At 37.2% G+C, this 22493-nt stretch overlaps 1 protein-coding gene, 1 long non-coding RNA gene and 1 pseudogene across 3 annotated transcripts in view; 1 reads left to right on the top strand and 2 right to left on the bottom strand.

Moving 5' to 3' along the window:
• Positions 1-22493, top strand: part of MDFIC (MyoD family inhibitor domain containing) — a 107148-nt gene that overhangs the window by 64619 nt on the left and 20036 nt on the right. The window lies entirely within an intron of this gene.
• LOC119534212 lies at positions 3011-20811 on the bottom strand. The gene is made up of 4 exons (XR_005216984.1): positions 20432-20811; positions 20268-20319; positions 11066-11108; positions 3011-3104 (listed from the first exon to the last, which is right to left on the bottom strand). It is a non-coding gene; the product is annotated as an uncharacterized LOC119534212 (long non-coding RNA).
• LOC119534211 lies at positions 17143-19339 on the bottom strand (annotated as a pseudogene).

Genomic DNA, 22493 nt, shown 5'->3' with positions numbered 1-22493 from the left:
AACAAATATAAATGAAGAATCTTGCTTATCCTTGAAACAAACAGAAATTTTGGTACGGTGCAACTTAACTTCCCTAAGGAAGGCACAGGATAGAGAAGGAGGCATTGACCACTGACATCCTGCTTGTAGACCTCTTCTAGAGTGAATAGTCATTAAATTAACAGTTGCTACTTCTTTTTTAATGCCATAGTTAAAAATATGAAAATGACATTTGGTGGCATATATGAGTATGTGCAGCTTTTTCTCTCCTTCATGCTATTCTATGGTTATGCTAAGCTGAAACTAGAAAAATATTTAGTAATTTTCATGCTCTTAGCAGGAGTGGACCAGGCATCTTCCAGCTACCAGCATTGCCCTTTCCACTACACTGTGGTCTGGTCATTAGCACCTTCATTAGTGGCACTGGGCTATGCCCTCTGAGCTCTGGGGAACCATCTATTACCTCTTCCATTTCCACCTCATCCTGCCCTTGGCCTGATTGAGTCAGGTTAAATATGGTTTGCTGTTTGTATATATTGAAAAAAAAAGTCTCCCCCATATTTAAGGTCCCCGATTTCCACTGGCATATCCCTGTTCTGGCCCTATTCCTCTGCTCTTCTTCCTTTACCCCATTAGCAGTTTTTGAGCATTTAAAGATTCAAATCTGTGATTATATATATATATATATATATATATAATATCCTTTACATTTCTATTTTAATTGCCATGAAAATTAAATATAATATTATGTGGGATTCCTCTGTGAAGCTGGCCATGCTTATTCATGGAGATAAATTGAGTTGTAAATAGGAAATTATGTTGAGAGTTACCAGTAATGAGTGGGAGAAAGAATATTACATTTTGGCTACAGGTGTCTCAAATTCAACTGAGGTAAAGTGTTAGGTTGATCAAATGAAATGATAATAAATGGTCTGCATAGTTCCAGGTCAGTGACACTACTTTCCAAACTAATTAGATTGAAAAGGACATGATTGACATTTTAAAATGAGTTTGACATGTAAGCTGCATGGTCATCTCTGAAGCATAGGTAGGCTGTTAACTAAACTGGCTCTCCAAGGAGTTGGGAAGGCAAAGCAATTTTCTTCAGAGGATCTTGACTTTTAGGTGATTGGGAGAAATAAGGCAATTGAAATCTACTTGTTTTATACATATGAATTTACTTATTATATCTCTAACCTCTTATTTTCCATTTGGTATTTACTTATTTTAGTATTAAAGAAGGTAACATTTGCATATCAGTCCAACTTGAAAAAAGTTACAAAATCTTTATAAAAATTTCATTATTTACCTGCTTAATTGTAAATACCATGTCTGAAATTACTTGTGATTTAAGAATGCAGCTTCATAAGTAACATGAAGGAGGATGAAAATCAACAGTATCTGAATGAAATTTAGTTCTCCTCTCCTTTTTTCTTGCCTCTCCTCCCCTTCTTTTCCCAACTGACACTCACTGTTAAGACAGACCATAGAGATCTTGGTAAGGGAAGTTCCTGGCAATCCTGTTCTGATCACAAAAATCTGCTCCAGAATGAGTTGGGAGTACAAGGAGCGGGAAACAGAAATGAAAACGTCTAAATATGTTGTACAAAGTCTTATCCATAATTTTGCTCTAAGCTATGGAATTTAGCCAATTGTTGATTCCATTCCCTGTGATTACTTGAATCTAGATTAAAATCTGCTGCTCCGTTTCATATTTTTCTCAGAATTTTCTCAAAATTAGATTTCTTCATCCTTAAAGAGTTGATTTCTTCAACTCTTAAGTTCATGCCATAAAAACGTGTTGTTTCTCTGACTTTCAGTTTTGAAGTTAAGTTTATTCTCTGGCAGTGTGGCATGCTGTAGTGAAGGAAAAAACAAACAAAAAGCCAAACAGCTAATGGCAAAAGAAGGAAAAATAGCTTCAGTCCTGCCACCAGCTAATTGAGGGGACTTGGGTTTCTGTGGGCTGCTTTTTCAATAAAATGAAGGGTTAGGATTAGGTGATATTCAGAGTTAGGTTTGGTTCTAAGATTCTGTGATTCTCTTTTTACAGCAAAGCTGCTTTACTATCAGGACAAGTCTCTCACTCTATAGAGTATGTGATCCCTGGTTGAGGGGAGAAAACTAAAACCTGCTGAGCAGAGCAAGGCCACATTAGAAACAGTTTTGGTGAACAGGGATAGTGTCTGGGTGCCTTTGAACAGGATTGATTTGTTGCACAAATACAAATGGATAGAAATTATTTTTTAAAAATCGGTAACAATAGGAAGATTTAAGAACTGAGCCTTTCTCAACCATATGTTTTTCTTTTGTTTCATCTTTTTCCTAAGGCTTTGTCATCTCCTCCTGCTCATCTCACAGCAAAATGAGCAAACAAGTAACAAAATAATATTAACTGAAAACCTCAAAAACAGCTAACTATGCCCCAGTTGACAATGTGTGGTTTTTCTGAGTTCCTGGTGCTTGTGGTTGTGATTTTTGCACTTCACATGAATAGTATTGACAACTAAAGGGGCATTTTTCTGGTTCAGGTGATGGAACTAAAATTAAATATTCCATAATGTTTCATTAAGAGCACTAAAGGTCTCTCTGCTGACCCATTGCTTATAGAGAAGTAAAGATTGAACCAGCCACATAATTGAATCTGTGGGTTGGCAAATGTTTCAATATGTGTTTAACAATAAGGTACCTAAGGCCTCAGTGCAAATAGTCACATAAATCTCATACTCTTTTTTTAAAGCTACTTTGATTCATTTAATTAGAACACCTTCTATGTACCAGGCTTTACATGTTTCACTGACATGTACCCACCTCATCCTCCCAACAGTACTGTACTTCTATGAATTATATGCCATCATATCATTACAGAAGAGAAAACAGAGGCACAGTGTGGCTAATTGAACCAACAAAATCAACTGGTACCTGCTACATTTGAGATTTAAACCCAGACAGCCCAGCTTCAGAACCCATGATCTTAACCACTATGCTATTTTGCTTATTGAAGTTCTCTGAGAAAAAGATAATTTACTCGCCATTTCACTGCCACATTGGATGTTGATGGTGTTACAGCTATGGGTCAGGAGGGATCATTCTCTTGGTATATATTTGTCTTCTTGAAGCCTTTCCTACAAAAATTAAAAAATTAATTTTTACACCTGTGCTCTATGTTCATTTTCCTATCCTACCAGACTATACATTTCTTAAAAGGCTGGACTGGGTCTGAGTTGTGTTTTTTTTTTTTATTTTTTTCTTTAATTGTTTTAGAGTTTTTAAAAAAATTTATTTTGTAGTTTTTATAAAAAAATTTACAGTGGTGTCCAATACATAGCTTCATGGAGTTTCCCATGAGTTAGTAAATGATACAGTGTTTATTCAAACCACTTTATCTTATTCTTCCTTAAAACTGGCACTGGAAAATAAAATGTATGCTCATGTTCATTAAAAAGCCCATTTAAAAGAAGCTCTTTTTATGCAATATAGGAAAAAAGACCCATGTGGGAAAATATTATACTTGTTATTTAAAGATTATTAAATAAGTAGATTTCTACTTGTTTTCATAATTAAATATTTTCCAACTTTAATTTTCTGATTATATCACCCAGGTGAAGAGTTTTAAGACCAAATGTTTAAGATTCTTGACCTTTAAAATAATTATAGTACAATTTAGTATCATATAATATTTAAATTGCCAAGGGTTTTCATTAGATTCTAAGATGCTTTTCTTATAGGAATGATAAATCTTCATGTATTTTAGGTTTGCCAGTTACAGTTATGTATTTTTTAAACATTAGATATCAACAAATATATTTTAGAAGAGATTTTTCTAAGTACAGCTTAGTATCATATAATATTCAAATTGCCAAGGGTTTTCATTAGACTCTAAGATGCTTTTCTTATCATAGGAATGATAAATCCTCACATATTTTAGGTTTGCAAGTTACAGTTATGTATTTTATAAACATTAAGTATCAACAACTATATTTTAGAAGAGATTTTGTAATTTTCAATATTTGATATTTAATTTATAGTTCATACTAGGTTTCATATTTAAAGAGAAACATATATCCAATCCTATCATCTCATTGAACTTAAACACATAACCAGACAGTCAAGAGCATTGCATACATAGAGAAATAAGGATCGATCTTACTGTAATAACATAGACAGTATAGCCTAGTGATTAGATAGATCACAGGCTGTGGAGCTGGGCTACTTAGGTTCCAGTGCTGGCTCTACCACTGACCAGTGATGTGTATGTAGACGCGTGTGTCCCCGTGAGGCATGACAGTTCATTTGGAAATGCCAACTGGGGATCTAAAAGAGGAGGAGTTAGGTCATGGTGTTGAGGTTAGAAGGCGGCATTCTAGGCTGAATGGACCACATAAATTGATGTGTTTTGTTCAGAAAACCATAAACAGTTTGCTGTTGCTGAAAAGTTGAATTAGGAGAGATGAGACTGGAAGGGTAGGAAAGGACCAGTCCATAGATGGCCTGGCCTGGGATGTCCTGTTCTTCTTAGGCTCCAGTCTTGGTATATATGACTTCTCTGAAGGGCATCATTTTATATCCAGTATATATGCAGTATATATGCCTTTGAAAAATTATTTTTTCTTTTCTCTTTGTAATACAAAATTTCCATGGTTACAGTTACATGGAACCAGGGTACCTTCTCATCTGTAGTGAATACTGCTATATGTTAAGCACCTGCATTCCAATCTTTAGTAATAAACTATTGCCATAAATAAAATGAATTGTTTCAGACTTGTTCAATTTGGGATGCTAACAAGCTCTCCAAGCATTTGGGCTCATGGATGGACTTAAGCACAGTCCTTATTTTATTCTTTTCTCTGCTTCTCTTTCTTTAAACTATCCTCTTAGCTTCTGTGGCCTTTCTCTCTCCCCTCTTTAGGCTCCTCTTCCTCTCCTTTTTGATGTACTTTTTTCTTGCTTTCATTGTGTACCAGTTTTTCAAAACAACATTCCAGAAGGATAGAACATACTTCCTCTAGCAGTAGGAGGTGTACAGTCATGATTCTCTGGGAGGTCATCTGGGTGGGAGCATAAAGCCTTCAAGGGGGATGTAGCAGAATTGAGCATGACAGCTTGAAAATTCCACTACGCCCTGCTCCCCCTTACCCTCCTTGTGAAACACTGGTAAAATGGTAAAAATATCTTTCCTTAGCATCGCAACCCAACTTTTTGCATTTGAAATTGTGGCTTCACTACATTGCTTAGAGGTACTTATACTCGTGGTTAGGTGGCATAGCTGGAATGCCTTGCTTTTTTTCTCCAGTCAGCCTGGAATGTTTTCATAACTTTCTTTGCCTTATTGCCTGGCCTGACATATTTTTTCAGCACTCATGTTAGGCATCATCTCTTGATGCCCCATTTTGGGCTAATTGCCTCTCTTTTGCGTCCCCACAGCACCCCATATGCATTCAAAATAATATTGAAATTTGTATTTTACTGTCTGTCTTTTGACACTAAATTACAACTTCACTGAAGGCAAAGACTCAATAAGGTAAGATTCAGTGTCTTACTTGTCTTTTAATTTCTGGCACAAGGGCTAATGCCTAGCTTGTGATAGGGTTGAGTAAATGTTGATGCAAGTGATTGTGAACTGGAGGACATAGGTACTTGTTCTTTACATTCCTTAGACATTGCTTGAAACCTCAGGAATGGCTGAAATACTCAAGGGAGAGAATGTGGAGAGATAAAAGAAAGTAGAAATGGTTAAAATTTGGGAAATGTTCATGTTTGGGCTAAAAGAAATTCAAAAAGAGCCCCAGCAGAGGTATGAATAGAGCTCAGAGCTCCTGCCACCCAATCCCATCATGTTTTATTATTATTGTATACGGTTTTCAGACAAAATCCTGAAACCAGAAGAAAATTAGAAAGGTAAAGTTGAAATTGAGTAGTTCATTATTAGTTTCTGTAGTATTAAAAAATCTTGTATTCATTTGTTTCCCATAAAAACTTGTCAATTTTCCCTGTAATTGTGGAAATAGTAGTATTTTAGTGGAAGGAAAAATAGTTGGACTTTATGATATGACCATATTATTATCTCAGCTTTCAGAAACATATTTTTCTCTGACTTTGGCGTGATACGTCATTGCATTCCTCAAAATACTTAATTTGACTGAATGATGTTTTGTTTTGCTCTGTTTTCATGGGCTCAGTGCCTTTTATTCCATGTCAGAATAATGGTGTGAGAGAAAGGTTTAGAATTCTGCTTTCCAAAGAAATATTTGCCATCCATTGAAAAATAGGATTCTAATAAATGTCAATTCTCAGCTAACACACTAAATTAAATGATAATAATACAGTGAAGTGTGTGTGTGTGTGTGTGTGTGTGTGTGTGTGAGGAGCGCAGGCAAAAAGTTAACAGTGTACAAGTATTAATCATTTTGCACATATTCATCATTATTTTTTGTTTACTTGAAATATTTAGTTAGCTGTTTTTAAAAACTAAAACAATTGTCTGCCACAAGTATTTATAAGGGACAAATGTTTTTCTTCCTTTGGAGTTTGGAAAAAGAGGCTAACTGTAGTTTATGGTGCACACTAAATTACTAGCATATACATCCATTTGATAGAAGAGCAAAGAAAAGACTTTACAAGGTTCCGAAATCTATATAATTTAACATTTAAAACATAGACACACCTCAGAATGAACACCATGTCTCAGAGCTCTCCTTTAAGAATAGCTGATGGCTTTGCTGGCCATTTTAAAGAAGACAGAAGTCACCAGATACGTTTGGACTCCCTCCTCCTTTGGTTTTTTGGGAAATCTTACAATTTAAATTAGGTTAGCATTCATTCAGCAGGTGGGTGGGGAGGAAATAAGACAATAGAAGTACAGATGGATTGGCCAGGAAGCTTTGGGGTGTGGGGTGGTGGAATGAGGAGACCATTTGGAAACCTGGCTTTAGAATAATAAGCCAAATGGGAAGAAGATGTTATGACCCTATTAAATACAACAAGTTTCAAGAAGTTTTTTATAGAGTGATGAAAAGTTTAAGTGATGTTTGTATTAGATGGAACAGCAATAGGTTGGTACAGCAACCAGGCTTAGTTAGGATGGAAGTTTGTTTTCATTTCCAAGAATTGTGCCAAGTATGGGCTGAGGAGGATCTCAAGGTTTTCCTTAAGAGTTTAGGATTGAGTAAGGAGTCCCAGCCGGAGCTAAAGCTGGATAGAACTGGAAAAGCAGTCAGACATGCATCTCAAGCAGGACTGCCATTAGTTTCAGGTTTGTTTAGTTGGGAAAATGAATAGAAATTAGGAAATCAGGAGGAACAGCTGAATGTAGTTTGAGGTTGACAGTTTGAAACCTGTTCAATTTAAAATACACAATCCAAGAGGAGAGTCAAAAATGCAATTGGAGATATAAAACTGAAGCTTGAGAGTAGGAGCTAGAAGCAAATGTATTAATTTATATTTGTTCCCATAGAGGGGATATTTGGAAGTATAAATCTGGATGAGTGTTCTTAAGTAGAGATTTAAGGGAAAAGATCAGATGACTGAGAACTGAGTGACTCAGGGATCACTGGAGGCTTGCCGTTTTGGTGGGTGGGAGTGTGAGTACAGCTTGAGTGCTTGGGAGACAGTCCCATGGAAAGTTCAGACTTTCCTCCAGAGGTGATGTCAGATAGACTGATGGTCAGATAGAGTAAGTCCTGGCACTAATAAAATAGCCTAAGGGAGAGGTCAGAGTGCAAAGGTAAGAGGAAGATAATCTGGCTGAGAAAACACAGTAGAAAGGTGAGAGGAGAAGTAAATTAGAGAGTGGTGTCACAAAGGACAGGGAAAGAATGGTTTGAGAATATGAAGAGGGCTGTACCAAAGTGCACCAAATAATGCTGACAGGTTCAGTAGGATGAGTAGTGAAATAATCAGGTTGGATTTAACAACATGGATTCATTTAGCCACCTCCTAAGAGCAGTTTTCATGGAGAACCCAGAAGGACGTGGGTTGTGAAATGTGAGGAACTATAATTGATGACAACGGTCTAGAAAGGCCAGAGTCCAGGGTGGATGTGAGGGTCCTGGGAAGTTGTTTTGTTTGTTTGTTTTATATTATCTTATTATTTTTTTTTAAGTTGGGAAAGTCTTGAGTATGTTTACTTTTAGACAGAAAAGACCCAGAAGCGAGGGAGAGCTTGAAGATATAAGTGGATAATAATGATACCTTCTTGACAAGCCAGAATGTAATCTCTAAAGAGTTTAGATTTAGAATTCAGTAACGCTGAACCATGTGAATGCACACACAGCCATTCTCAAAACAAAAGAATTGAGCAATCAGAGAACCCTTTAGTGAATTGTTAAGATAGATAGCTTTGCTCTGTATGGGCTGTGTGGTTAGAAACTTTCCTAGTAGCTTCCATAGAATGACTTGGTATGAGGAAATATAAACATTAGTATTCAAAAGCCTATCTGAAGTCCCCTCTTACTTCATTCCATGGGCATTAATTGCATTTACTTTGAATGGAAGGCATTGACAGGGTAAGTATTTCTGTTTCTGAGTTCCAAATTTCTGACTTTTGTCTTTTGGAACACAAGTTGATAGAAGTTAAGAGCTTCTAATACTTCAGATTGAAAAACCTAACTGGATTTTTCTAACCAAATTCCTAACTGAATAATCATAACTTTTAAATATAGTGTAGAATAAGAAAGGAAATAAAGCAAATCGTAAACAAGTAAACAAATGACTAAGGAGTTACTAGAACGTGTAGGAAAAAGAGTAAGGAAATGGCTGCATAATCCAGAAAAGTGGAAACAGTAAGCTAATTTTAAAAAGTATTTAATATAAATTTGTGCTTGAAAGTCATTTACTCTTCCATGAATTACCGTCACAAGCAAAAGGCTTGAAAAAGTTAAGACTTAACCCATAATAATAACATGGGTTAATAATAATAATACCAGGAATTGATTCCTGTTAGCACTTGTGTTATTTTGTTATTCCTGGAGATAGCCAAAAAGATTGGATTCCTTCAGTCATTTTGTTCTGAAATCCATTGTCTCTGGAAATGGAACAAGGGTGGGAGGCAGTTAATGCAGGGCTTAATTAGCCATTGTAAGGTTTTTGCTTTTGTTCTGAGTGAGCTAGGAAGCCAGTGGCAGATTTTTGGCAGATGATTGACACAATCTGACTTATCATTTTTAAGGGTAACCCTGAGTTTTGTGCTAAGGTTAGACTCACAAGGGTCAAAGAATGAAGGCCTGTTATGAAATGATGGCAGAAATTCAAATGGGAGGGGTTGGGTTGGATCTGGATGGCAGTCATGTTGCAGATGGAGTCACTTTGAAAGTAGAGCAGCAGGATTTGCTGAAGGGCAGGATTACAGTGTGAGAGAAAGCCAGGGGATGAGGATAACTCCAAGGCTCTTGACCTGAGCAGTTGAAAATATGGAGTGGCCATTAACTGAGATGAGAAGACTGTGGGAGGAACAGGGTCATGGCAGGAGATCAGGAGTTTGGTTTTGAACATGTTGGGTTTGAGATCCCCATTACATATCCAAGGGGTGGTGTGAAATAGTGGTAGGCTAAGGTGGTCTGGAGTTCATGGGAAAGGGCTGCCCCCTATTTACATTTCATGAGTCTTCAGGGTACAGAATGTGTAGTGGGTATGATCACTTAGGGCAGGGATTCTCAACCCAGACATCTGGATATTTGGAGTAAGCATCTGTGGAAGAAGGGAATTGGAAGGAAAATGCAACTCTGGACCTCATCCCGAGAGACTGATTCCTTTGAAATGGAGTGGGGTTAAAGCACTGGCTTCTTTAGAAGCTCCCCACATTGACTCTGATATTCATTCAGAGTTAGGACCTTCTCTAGAGGTAGATAACTGGAGAAGTATTCCAAAAACAGTCTGAATCACTCCAATATGTAGAGGTCAGAAAATGAAACAGGACATGAAAAAAGGGAGTGTGAGTGTCTAGTGAGGGAGGAGGACCTAATAAAGAGGGACAGCTTGGAATCCAAGTAAAGAAAGTGTTTCAAGTTGGAGGAAATGATCATGTGTCAAATACTACTGAGAAGTCCAAAAAGACAATTGAGTAGGGACTATTGAAATTGTCATGTGGAGGTCATTGGTGAGCTTCATACTTTTGGTGATACGGTGGGAACAAAAGTATGATTGAAGTGGATTCTATAAAGAAAGAGAAGAGAGAAATTGAAGATTGTGAATCTAGGCTATTATGTTCAAGAACTTTTTCTGAAGAGGAATAATAAAGGGCTGGTAGCTAAGGGAGAATGTTTTTAGAAATGGGATATACTGGTTGAGTGGTGTCGGCAGTGACTTAGTAGAAGGGGTTATTGATGATTCAGGAGATGATGTACTGGAGTAGATGAAGTGCGAAGGAATTCATAATGCCTTTTATTGTAGTTACTTATATGCATATCTTATCACCTCTCCTAGATTTTAGATCTTAGAAAAAAGGGGCCATGCTTTGAGAAAATTGCCTGCTTTAATAGGAGCCTTATACATAAAAGGCACTTTCTATTTATTTAACTGGAAATTATTTAAGTGACCAGTAGGATTTGGCACAGTACATTTACAGTTTTGGAGACCTTCCATCTAAGAAACTATTTGATCATTTGGAGTGATGTTGAATGTGCTAGAAGTTTCCATTCATTTTAGAAGTATTTTTAAAAATTATTTCATCATTACAGTAGCAGTAGATACTGCATACTACTACAATTCAAAGAAGGAAGTTTTTGGGAAGAGATACAGAATGTGCAGGATGTTTTGAATCCCCTGACGAAAACGGGCTGATGACTCATGAGTCTCTTACAGTTGATAGAGTATATACAGAGAAAAATAGTATCAGAGTATTGTTTGTTGAATATAATTTTTATTTTCATCTATTTGAGGTGACCACATATGGTAAAACTTTGTCTCAGATGCTCACAGTAAATAAAAACATTTTCTCCATATTTTATATTTCACTTTAGCCTAAATTTTCCCACCTTCCCTAAAGTATTTTACCTTTTAAAAAACTATGTTCCATTTTAGAGGGTAGAGAGTAAACATATTTAAATCAGCCATTGGGCTGAAGAGACATACACTGATGTGTAATCCATACCTCAATTTATGTTCAGATGTCATGTGGTCTGCCCATTGGTAATCTGGAAGAAAGAGAAAAACATAAATTTTAAGCCTAGGCAGGCTAGATTTTATATGCATCTTCGTCTTTAACTGAAATTTTGTATGATACTATGTTCTTTATTTTTTATTTTTGTCTTTGGGTCTGCATTTTAAATATCTTGACAAGTCCCCCCCACTCCCCCTGCCCCAGTGTTTTATTACTACATTCTTCAATTTGTTGCTTTAAGTGTCCCTACTTTTATCTCTATGTACTCAAAAAGTCTTCGGCTTTACTGGCTAATTAAGCACGAAAGTGTTTACAATAGAGAATTATAATATCAGAGAAAATTAACTTTGAACATGGAGGTTTTAAAAAGAAGAGAAGATTCTCAAGGAACAGGAACAATAGGGTGTCATTTGTGTCTACGGGTATGTCTGTTTTGTATTAGAGGATCTTCCATCTTTGAAGATCTGGCTTGTGAAATCCAGAGATTTGGTTGTTATTCCAAAGTATACCTCGCTGGGCCTCTCAGTTTCTTGCTCTTATTTCTCTCTTTTCCTCTCTCCCAACCCCTCAGTCCTTCCTCCTCCCTCCCCTTCTTTTCTTCGTTTCTCTTTCTTACTTTCTCTCCATCCCCCATTCTTATTCCCTTCAGATATAAGTTTTGCCTGATTTCATTTAACTGTACATTATAATTTATAGGAACCGAAGAGGTAGTGGTTCATGGCATTTTCAATAATATAACTATTTTTAAATTTTGAAGTATTGTTGTTTTGGAATGGCAAAACCATTTTGTAATTATTTCTTGCAACATTCCTCTGAATTAGGCAAGATCAACAATGTTATAATAAGATACAGAAACAGAGGGACAGAAAATGACTGTCTTGTGTTTAAAAAACAAAACACAATGTACTATCTTTACAACTTCCTGTGAATCAATAATAAAGTTTAATACTCTTTCAGATAGTTTTATTCTTAATTTGTATGTGAGTGAGTATAGGTACACAGCTTCAAAGAAATATCTCCAGAAGTCTTCATCTAAGTCCCAAGAATTTTTCAAAATGTTTTTTCTTCTAGATTGAATTAGATTCTTGTGATATTTGGAATGATTTCTTTCTTTCAGAATACACAGTTTTTACTCAGCTGTTTGTTGTTTTTTAAATTACATCCCCAAACAACCCTGCCTGGCTCCTAAGCCTAACTGAAATAATATAGAAATACTAGTTTCTCTTAGAAATGGATTTAGTAATTTTATTATCTACATAAACCCTTAAACTATTATAGTTTTGAGGATCTTTTATAATTAATATATGTTACTTTCAACTAGTACAATGTGAAATAGGACAGAGAGGAGCTCATGGCATAAAGTTCTTATATTCTGAAAAATTCTTGCAAGCCAATTTTTTTTTGTATAGAAGGTTTAAGTTGAATACACTAGGACACTACTTGAAATATTCACTTATAATTCTCCAGCTCAGGGGTTCTTAAGTTTGTGGGTTTGTGACTTAGATGAGAAAAAAAAAAATCACCAGTAATTTCATTAAACTAAACTAAATGAAATTTAACATGTCTCTCAATTATAAATATACACAACAAAGTTCAGTAGCATTAGTTGTACCTGTGACTTTGTCACTGATATGTTATTTTACAGTTGTTGCAGAAATCATGAAATGTTGTTTATGCTAATTATTATTTTTAAAATACAATAGCTATCAGATCTCCCCTAGATCTTGTTATTAATGTGTTAAAACAGAAACACATACATTTATGGAAATTTTTAATATTATAACTATTCTAACATATTTGTAAATATTGTAATAAACCATTTCAACATAATTATTTCATCATAATTCCTTTGAAACCCTGTTGATTTCATTTTGTGGCTTTAAAAACATTACTTTTTGTCATGGCCCACAAAAAAATGAAGAATCCCTGCTCTAGCTCCTTTCGTATTCTAAATATTTTTGTAGTAAAAATAATTTATTTTATAACATACTTGTTTTCTTATGTTTCTGTGAATGATTTTCTTAATTCAGAGACCACAGATTATTTTTTGAATAGCTTTTAATTTGCTCATATTAAGTTGAAATATAAGAATAAAGGAAGTATCCAAATTTCCACCCTTAAAATTTTATTAAAATAGTAAATTCCAAAGTAACTATTTTTCATGTTTACGTTTTAATGACATGTATTTACCATTGCATAGTCTGCAATACCAGGATACTGAGAAATGGAGAAAATTAACTTCAGGTTTTTTAATGCCAGAATTTGGGTAATAATTTTGCTCTTCATAAACAAGTACCAGAGAAAACAGGAAATGTCTCCAAGTCAGCAACCTGGTTAAAAATATTTTTCAGGGCTCCCAAGCAAGCCTTCCAATGGGATTTGAATTGATGAGCTACACAGTGTGGCCTCAGGCCCATGCTTTGATGACAGGACCCTGGTAGTTTTTACTGGTTCCCCTATGTCTTTTAAACTTGACTAGAGAAGGGAAAAAGGAAGGTGGTAGAAATCCTCTCAAGTGAATCTAAGAGGAAATTAGAAGAATAGAATTGAATGATTATAAAATAGTTTGCTAAGGGAGATTAATCATCCTCCCATTTTGAAGGAGAAAAATATTCATACCAATAAATAGTGGTTGTCTCCTAGAAAATCCAGGGGTTTGGGGGACATGTGAAGATAATTGGAAGAAAAGAGCAAAATAGATTAATATACTAGTTTTCCAAAGACATATTAAATCTGTCTAAATTTCTCCTGTGACTTCTCTTGGGAAATCAAACTGAAGAACTGGACCTCTTGGGGAATAATATCCCTATAACATAACATAATTTAAAGTTGACACTGAAAGTTGAAGTTTATTTTTTTCCTAATAATTATGCTCCATGAGGGATGCAGAAATTTCATTTTGGAATGACAGAAGAGTAGTTATTTTAGAAAGAACATTTCAACATCTATGGAAGATACCATCTAGAGAATGTGTTCTGTGGAGTGACAGGAAAAGTTGAAATAAAACTAAACATAATCTTTATCTCAGGCCACACAAATGATTTGCACCAAGTCGGCTGGTGTTTATTAGGGGTCTGCTATGTGCCCAGCCCTGTGTGGTAGATTTTGCAAAGGAGTCCCCTTTTATTTTTTAATTAAGTGCCATTGATTTTTGTTTTTTCTGTTGTTTTTTAAATACACATTTAGTCAGAAATAAATATAAACTTCAACTGACTTCCGAACCCTGACTAACCATGCCAGAGTATAGATATGTGTGATAGTGTGTGTGTGTGTATATTTCCTCTTCTCCATACATTTTCTTCCTTATCCCGGTTTGGATCTCTTGACAAGACCTCCAACTTACTTGCAACTCTATCATTATGGCATATTTTCCTCTCAGAACCAAAAACCTTGATTGCCATTTTAACTTTTCTCTATACCAGGGAGGTGAGTACTACTGAAGAAAACTTGACAAACATTAAAATTCCTATCACTCATGCCATGGCAGGCACTCTCCTGGGTACTGGGAGACAGCAGTGAACGATGCATACAGGCACACCTGTCTTCTCCCATTTTCCTAACGGTTATTTCGCTTTATTACTCCTTTTAAATGACACACTCCACAACCTCCCTCACTCTCCACCAGGAGAAGAGGCCATCCATCATTTCCTTAGGCTTTCCCCACCCTTGTCTCTACCTACAAATTTACCTAAACTTGAACCTGTTTTTATCTCCCATTTCAAAGGAAGAGATGTCTCTCTTGTGGCTTGCATCCTGTTACTGCACATCCTGTCTTCCACTCATGCCATCGAGTATCCCTTTCTATCTTGTGTTTTATCTCCTCCCCTGAGATGGATAAACAGACACAAGTCTTTCTGTCTAAAATGTGTGAATTGTGTGTGTAAGTATGGGTGTATATCTTCTCCTTGACTCTGCATCCCTCAGATTTCTTCCCTTCACTGATATATTGCATGAAAGGATGTCTGTATTTGTGGGCTCTTCTTCATTTTGCAATCACTCCTCATCGCACTGCAACTCATTTTTATCCATGTCACATGACTGAAATTTCTCTGGCTGAACTGAACACCTGAGACTCGCTTCTTGAAACTTTTTTCTCTTTTGCTTCTATGACTACCCCCTCTCCCAGAGTTTCTACTCCCTTGGGAACTCTGTAGTTTCCTGTGCCTCTTCTGCAGTCCTTTCCCTAAATGTTGTTGTTCCACTGCATCCCTTCCCTTTGCACTCTGCACAGTTTCCCTAGATCTCATTCCCTCCCAAGTTCCAGACCAGTGTCTCCATCTGCCTCTTGGACATCTCTTTTTGAGTGTCCTCACACTTAACATGTCTCATACTCCAAATGTTTTAAATTAAACTATTTTTCTTCCTGTGTTTCTTCCCTTGTTAAATGGCTTCAGAAACCTCTGAGTTACACTTAACTCTTCTCTTCCCATCACCTCCTCAGGCTGTCTGATCAACTCATGCTAATTCTACCTCCTTTAAGTTATCCTGCCTGATCGCACTGACCCTGTATCATCACTGCATGATGTCCCTGCTTCTCCTTATTTCTTAGATGGAAATTTGAAGGCTTTCTACCAGGTTTCCCCTGCCCCAACAACACTGAGCCACTTGCATCTCTAAAGCTACTGTACTCTTGTCTCTGTGCCTTTGCGTAGCCTTCCCACTGCCTGGTAACACCTTTGCTTTCTCTTCACCTAACTTTTGCTGCTTCTTCAAGATGTAGCTCAGGAGCTGCCCTAATGTCCTCTCTCCACCCTATCCACTCTCCTCCCACTTCTGAAAGTGCCACCTTACAAGTCTGAATTAGATATTGGATATTCTTTTTATTTCTGCCTAGTTTCCTCATCTGTAAAATGGAGATAACAATAGCATTTACCTCATGGAATCATTGTAAGAGTTAATTGAATAAATGTTTGTATAATTCTTAGAACAGTGCCTGGAACATAGCAAGTACTTTATAAAAAGTGTTTAAATAACAATACAAATTAATAAAATAAACTGTACAGACAATATATCTTAGTGAGAGAATAGGCTTTGGAGTAACAGATCTAGATTTGAATTCTGGACCTTCCAATTAGTAGCACCTTGGGAAACTTAAACTTTTTGAACCTCAATTCCCTCATCTATAAAATGAGCCTTACTGGATTCTCTGTAATGAAGAGATAATGCCTATGAAGCACTTACCATGTTAGCTATTCTGATCATTACTTTTTCCCCCTAGTACCATGGGTTTATCTCCCTTGCAATAGTTACAATATTGTATTTTAACTCCTATCTCTATAACACTTTGCAGCAGTTACCACACTGTATTTTAATTCTCTCTGTATAATTAACACTATATAACTGGCATGTATCCAGTGTTCAATGAATGTTTGTTGAATGAATATTTAACCAGAAAGGTCTTGTCTCTGAGTCCCTGTGCTGTTCATGAATGAGGGCTATATTTACTCATTGAATTTTTTCCCCAATTCCTGTGAACTCACTGCTTCCAGAAAGTCTTCTGTGGCTAATGCCACACAATTCTAGTATCTTCTCTGGACCAGAGTATACAGTTCATACTTTGACCATTTCCACTCATTTATTTGAAGCCTAATTTATGGACCCATTTTCAGTCTCTGCAAGAAGGCAATCTGACTCTGCACCTTTGTGGCCTACGTGAGTATGCCATCTGCTCCTGGATCTTAGCCAACCTTTACTCAACTAGTAGTTGGCATTAACTTTCTGATTTCACTTTTCTTTTTAATGATCTCACTTCTGTTAGCTTTTGAAGGTTTAGAGCAGTTAAAATATTTTTGCTTTTATGTATTAATGTTTAAAAAATCATTATTTTCTCCATAAAATATAAGAGCCACCGATTTCATCATCAAGTACAAGTAAAAACTAGGATTTTTTCTTAAATTCATCCCAAGTGGCATTTAGGAATTTAGCTGTAGGCTGCTGCACTGACATCATGACAAACCAAAGTGTAGGGTTGGGTCTAGTTTTGTTTCAGTTTTCTTTTCACTATCCAATGCTCATGGATTAAGTTATGGAAAAGTTCCAATTATAAAGCAGAGATCTTTTCGGATTCCACCATGGGTATATGCTCCTTGAGTTGGATGCTGGAAGATGAGGCACGGTTTGCCAGGCCCATGTCGACTACCTACTAGTCATCAAGGTCAAAAAATTCATCTCCTCCTTGGTATTCCATTCCCCGGAAATCTGCTCGGTACCGCAAGATACCTCCAGTTCCACCAAATCTTTTCGCAAACTGGGATCCTTCTTGTGACTTATCTGTGACCATTTCCAGTACAGCTCCAATTTTTTTAAATCAGTTTTATTGAGATATTTCACATACCATACAGTCATCCATGGTGTACAATCACCTGTTCACAGTACCATAATATAGTTGTGCATTCATCACCCCAAACTATTTTTGAACATTTTCCTTACACCAGAAAGAAAAAGAATAAGAATAAAAAATAAAAGTAAAAAAGAACACGCAAGTCATCTCCCGCAATCCCACCCAATTTTTCATTTAGTTTTTGTCCCCATTTTTCTACTCATCCATCCATACACTGGATAAGGGGAGTGCGATCCACAAGGTTTTCACAATCACACTGTCACCCCTTGTAATCTACATTGTTATACAATCGTCTTCAAGAGTCAAGGCTACTGGGTTGAAGTTTGATAGTTTCAGGTGTTTACTTCTAGCTATTCCAATACATTAAAATCTAAAAAGTGTTATCTATATAGTGCATAAGAATGTCCACCAGAGTGACCTCTCGGCTCCATTTGGAATCTCTCAGCTCCATTTTGTTTCATTTCGCATCCCCCTTTTGATCAAGAAGATGTTCTCAATCCCACGATGCTGGGTCCATATCCTGTGTTGCCAGGGAGATTTTCACCACTGGGAGTCAGGTCTCGTGTAGGGGGGAGGGCAGCGAGATCACCTGCCAAGGTGGCTTTAGATAGAGAGAGAGGGCCACATCTGTAGCTCCAAATTTTTTATTGTTGTTAGCAAACCATTCCAGCAGGGGCATGCTCTCAATCAGCTCATGTTCCTGTCCCATCTCTTTGTCTGTGAAATGGGATTTATCCTTCTCTTGTTCTGGAGTCAGATAGAGAATTTTCTCCTCTTCTGTGCCTTGGTAATGAAGAACGTATCTCATTATATCCAGATTTTCATAGACTATTAGAATCTCTCAGCTCCCATTTCCAAAGCCTTTAGTGTGTCTTCAACTCCAAAACAGTATTTGCCTGTGTCCTGGCAAATATGTCATATTTCATCAAAACAGTGTCTTATTAATTTCTTCTCTTGAATAAATTTTGCCTTGGCAAGAACTTCAGTAGATAACTCATTAGCTTTGTTGAATCTATTTCACTGCCATAGGAGATATCCACTAATTTTAAAACTTTTGACTGCAATCTCTGATAAAACATGTCAGATTGATTTAGTTCAGTTTTAAAGTCAGCTGATCCCACTAAAACAAGACCAGCCATGTTCACTTTGTCCCCAGAAATAAACAGCTGCACAGCAGTCTCAGCTACTTTTTAAACATACTTATGTTGTTTTTTCATTCTTATACCAGCAAAACACAAGCAGACTGACCTCCTCTACTGTATTTCTTTGGGATATCCACAGTGAATTTGTGCAGGACTTCTCTTGTGTTTCCTTGGAGTGTGCCAAAAAGTGCACCACTGCCGTCTATTACAGTGAAGCCAAACTTATCATCTGACAGTAGTGCTCTAAGGGCCTCCATATGGAATGTGTTGGCACAGAAATATAATGATGTATTACTTGGCTTGAAAGACTCAAAGTCAATGTTGACTTTCTTTTTCCTTTCTTTCTTCCATTACAATTGTTCCACAGTAAACAACCAGACCATTTGGGAGGTATTTTGTTATAAAGTTTGAGTCTTTGTTGTACAGATGTAATGGCTCCCAGGACTTAAAGGCAGTTTACTCGTGACTTAATGTTAGAAGCAGTTTCAAAATCATCTGCTAATATCTTTACCACTGATGGAATCTTGTCCTTGGGAGGAATGATCAACGAAATCATGCTTGTGCCATTTCCAGAGGTCCAGAAGGTGGGAGTAGGCTACTGCCTGGTTCTCTCCATCCGGCCATGGTGTGGGGGTGGCCATCCTGAGGGTCTGGAATCAGGAGGACACGTGGGGGAGGGGGCTGGATGCGGTGCTCACCATGGGCCTCCTCCAAGCTCTTGATGAGCTTCTTGCTCTTCCATATGTCCACGTTCCTGTTGGCAGCACTGGGGTCCTCCGCCATCCTCTCACCTCCTCCTCCCTGAGGGCCCAGTCCTGGGCGGCAGGGGCTGCTCCTCCCCAGCAGGGGCGGGGGCTCTGACCTAGGACACCAGCTCCCTCTCTCCAGGCAGCTGCGTGTGTTGCAATCTACTCAGTGGTGCCTGTGACCTCTGCTGTATTTTAGATATTGCATTAAGCCCAATAATGACCTGATGTAAGGCCAAGAAAACACCCTGGGCTAGTTTTAAAAATCTGTTGGCTAGACGTAATATTATAGATTATAACATCATAGAATCATGGGGATTGAAAAGAATTTGGAAATCATTTTCCCCTTCATTGTGTGTGTGTGTATACTTAGTGAAATAACTTGTTCAAGGTCACTAAGCCAATTAGTGACAGCCAGGACTAGAAAGCAGGTCTTAATTTTCTAGTATCAAGATCTTCATAAATCAGGTACTATCTGGCCATCTGGGACATTCATGAAGAGGGCAGGGTAATCATAAATGAAACACCTTTCTTTGTATCACAAGCATGTTTCCTTGTTGCTAGAAGCCTGACTTAAATCTTTCCTACAAATGTCAACAGCTACCACCACAGAAACTTAAGGCATTTCTTTTGGAAATTCTGGCATTTGCCTGCCCAAATGGTTAAAGTATGTACTGAGCTGTGACTCAAGAAAAACTCAGTTGGGTATGCAGTGATGATGGGGCTGGGGTCGGGAGGGGGAGCAGATGGACTAAAGAGGATTGGGAGGCAGATCAGTAAGAGGGTTTTAATTTTTATCTTTTCCACAATTTAAAGTAATATGCAAGCCTACAAAATTTGTTTCGCATGAGAAAACCAGGTTTATCTGCTTTTGTCAATTTTAGAGGACTGGCAAACAACACATTCATAGATTTTTTTGGCTCCTGAATTGTGTGTATACTAAATCAAGGTGGAGATATTTATACCTTATAATTGCAAGGTCCAGCTGTCCTGCTCATCTGAGGCTTGTGATAGTGCCTTAAAAAAAAGTCAAATGGTATTAATAGATAACATGGGTGGAGAGGGAGAAATGTGGAGTCACAATGCCATCATTGATTCACAAATTAATTCCATAAATAACAGGACTTACCTCCTGTGCACTGCTTTGAAGCATGCTTTGGTGCCTCATTTCTCTATAATGTTTGACTGCTTGTTCCTCTTCATCTTGCCGGGCGTTTCTGGGAGACTGCTGTGCCTCTTTGGTTGGGGTCTGTCTCTTCTGTCAGGGCTGGGGAGCACATCCTGGGCCTCAGCAAGGCGTGGCTGCTCCTGCCTGTGGGAGGCCTGTACCTCCTGCTGCAGACGCTGCCTGCAGGAGCAGTCCCTGCTGGGGATCTTGCAGCCTCTTGTATGGGAAAGGTGCCCTTTGGACTCCTGCTGTGCAGCAGTCAAGTGCGTGATTTGTTGTGCGCGCTAAGGTCTGTAAATTTTGTCAGCCTCCTCCCTGCATTTGTTTACTCTGATGATGCCGTGAAGACCTCCCGTCACATAGGTGACCCAGCCAGTCCTATGCATCTGTTGGTAACAGGCCAGTATCAGTGACTAAAAATCATTTGACATAGCCTGGGTAATATTTTGCTATCAACGTCACCACCATTGTACCCTTTTATGTGATCATCCCAGTGGGTACATTGTGGCTTTAAAAGAAAAAGAAGTTGAGTTCTTTTTGGACTGTAACTTGCACAATGTTTAAACCAAGGGCAAATAAGGAGGGCAGCCAAAATGTGAATTGTGAAATAGACACAGTTGGGAACATAAAATTGGGAAAACTATTAAGTTAAGCACTTGGGAGAGACTTTTGGATTGTTTTTATACAAACTTATATTTTCATTAAAACTAGCATTTCTGTCCTAGCTATAAATGAGATTGTTGCAAATGTTAGCAGCTGTTTTGGATGTTAACTCTTTCTAGGAAAAGGTGTTAAAAATCTCAACTGATTTTATTGTCTAGAAGTTATAACTCAACCTTAATATTAATTAAACTCTTTGTATTAGAGAGATTTCCACTGCCAACTCTATAGTCAGCATTGCATAGTTTAGAGTAAAATATGGTCTTACTCTGTTTTTGCCATTTAGCTCCCTGAAAAAATAAATGGATGATCATTGAAATATGGAAAAAATAGGTTATAGTTTTAAAACCTTGAGCTATAGCCAAATGCAAGAATTACTAACTTTTCCTAGGCAGATTTCTGCTTCAGTTTTCTGCAGATATTGTCTCTTAGAGTTGCCTTGTTTGTTCTCACTTTTATAAAACCTCCCTAGGTTACAATAAAAATGGGTAGGCTCTGTTTTGGTGTAGTAATCAGGGTGAATGGAACATAGGTAAGTAGAGAAGTATGGCTTTCCTAGAATAAATATTTTACCATCATCATCATCATCATCACAGTAATACTATTTTGTAAGCACTCATGTTAAATCCTTTATTGAGCACTTTTAATCATCTCCATAGTCCTGTGAAGACAGTACATTGATCGTCTAGTTATAAAATGTGTGAACCTAAAATGTTGTACAGTGTCAGTAAACTAATATAAATATTATTTACTCCATTGGTATTTGTCAGCTTTATTTCCCTCCTTTCTGCCCCAATACTAACTTTACATGTAAATTTTTAAAATAAACACTGCCAATAACTGAGCTTTTTTACTCCTTTTCTGATTCCTCGTAAAGCCATTGGAAAACAAAAAGTCTCCTGATATATTTGTTACCTTCCTGTCCTTTGTGAAATGCAACACTTTAGCAAGGACTACTTTGATCAGTGCTACAGTTAAGTCATAAAAAATTACTGGATAAAATCTTTCTAAGAGTTTGAGATGTTTAATAAATCCAACCACAGATCAGGTGGCAGGATAAATTAATGAGAGAAGTGGAAAATCTGTGTTCTCTATTTGCTGTAATCAAGGGTTGGCTGCAATTTAAAATATGAGTGCACCTCTCCTAGAAGGAGAATAGATTCCAGAATTTAGACACATGGAAGGAAAGTTACTGAAGAGTCCCTTCCTGGGGAGAGGGTGGTGAGAAATGCAGTTTTTTTGCCAAGGTTCTTTTTGAGTTTGTTGAGAGGAAAGATAATAGTAAAAACTATTGTTCAGTTTCCCCAAGTGTGGTCTTCTTTGTGCCTCAATGGAAAATGTAGCTCTTCTCTAAGTTTCTTTT

Source organism: Choloepus didactylus, chromosome 5 (genome assembly GCF_015220235.1).
Source record: "Choloepus didactylus isolate mChoDid1 chromosome 5, mChoDid1.pri, whole genome shotgun sequence".
Taxonomy (NCBI): domain Eukaryota; kingdom Metazoa; phylum Chordata; class Mammalia; order Pilosa; family Megalonychidae; genus Choloepus; species Choloepus didactylus.
This window is presented reverse-complemented; position numbering and strand designations above follow the sequence as displayed.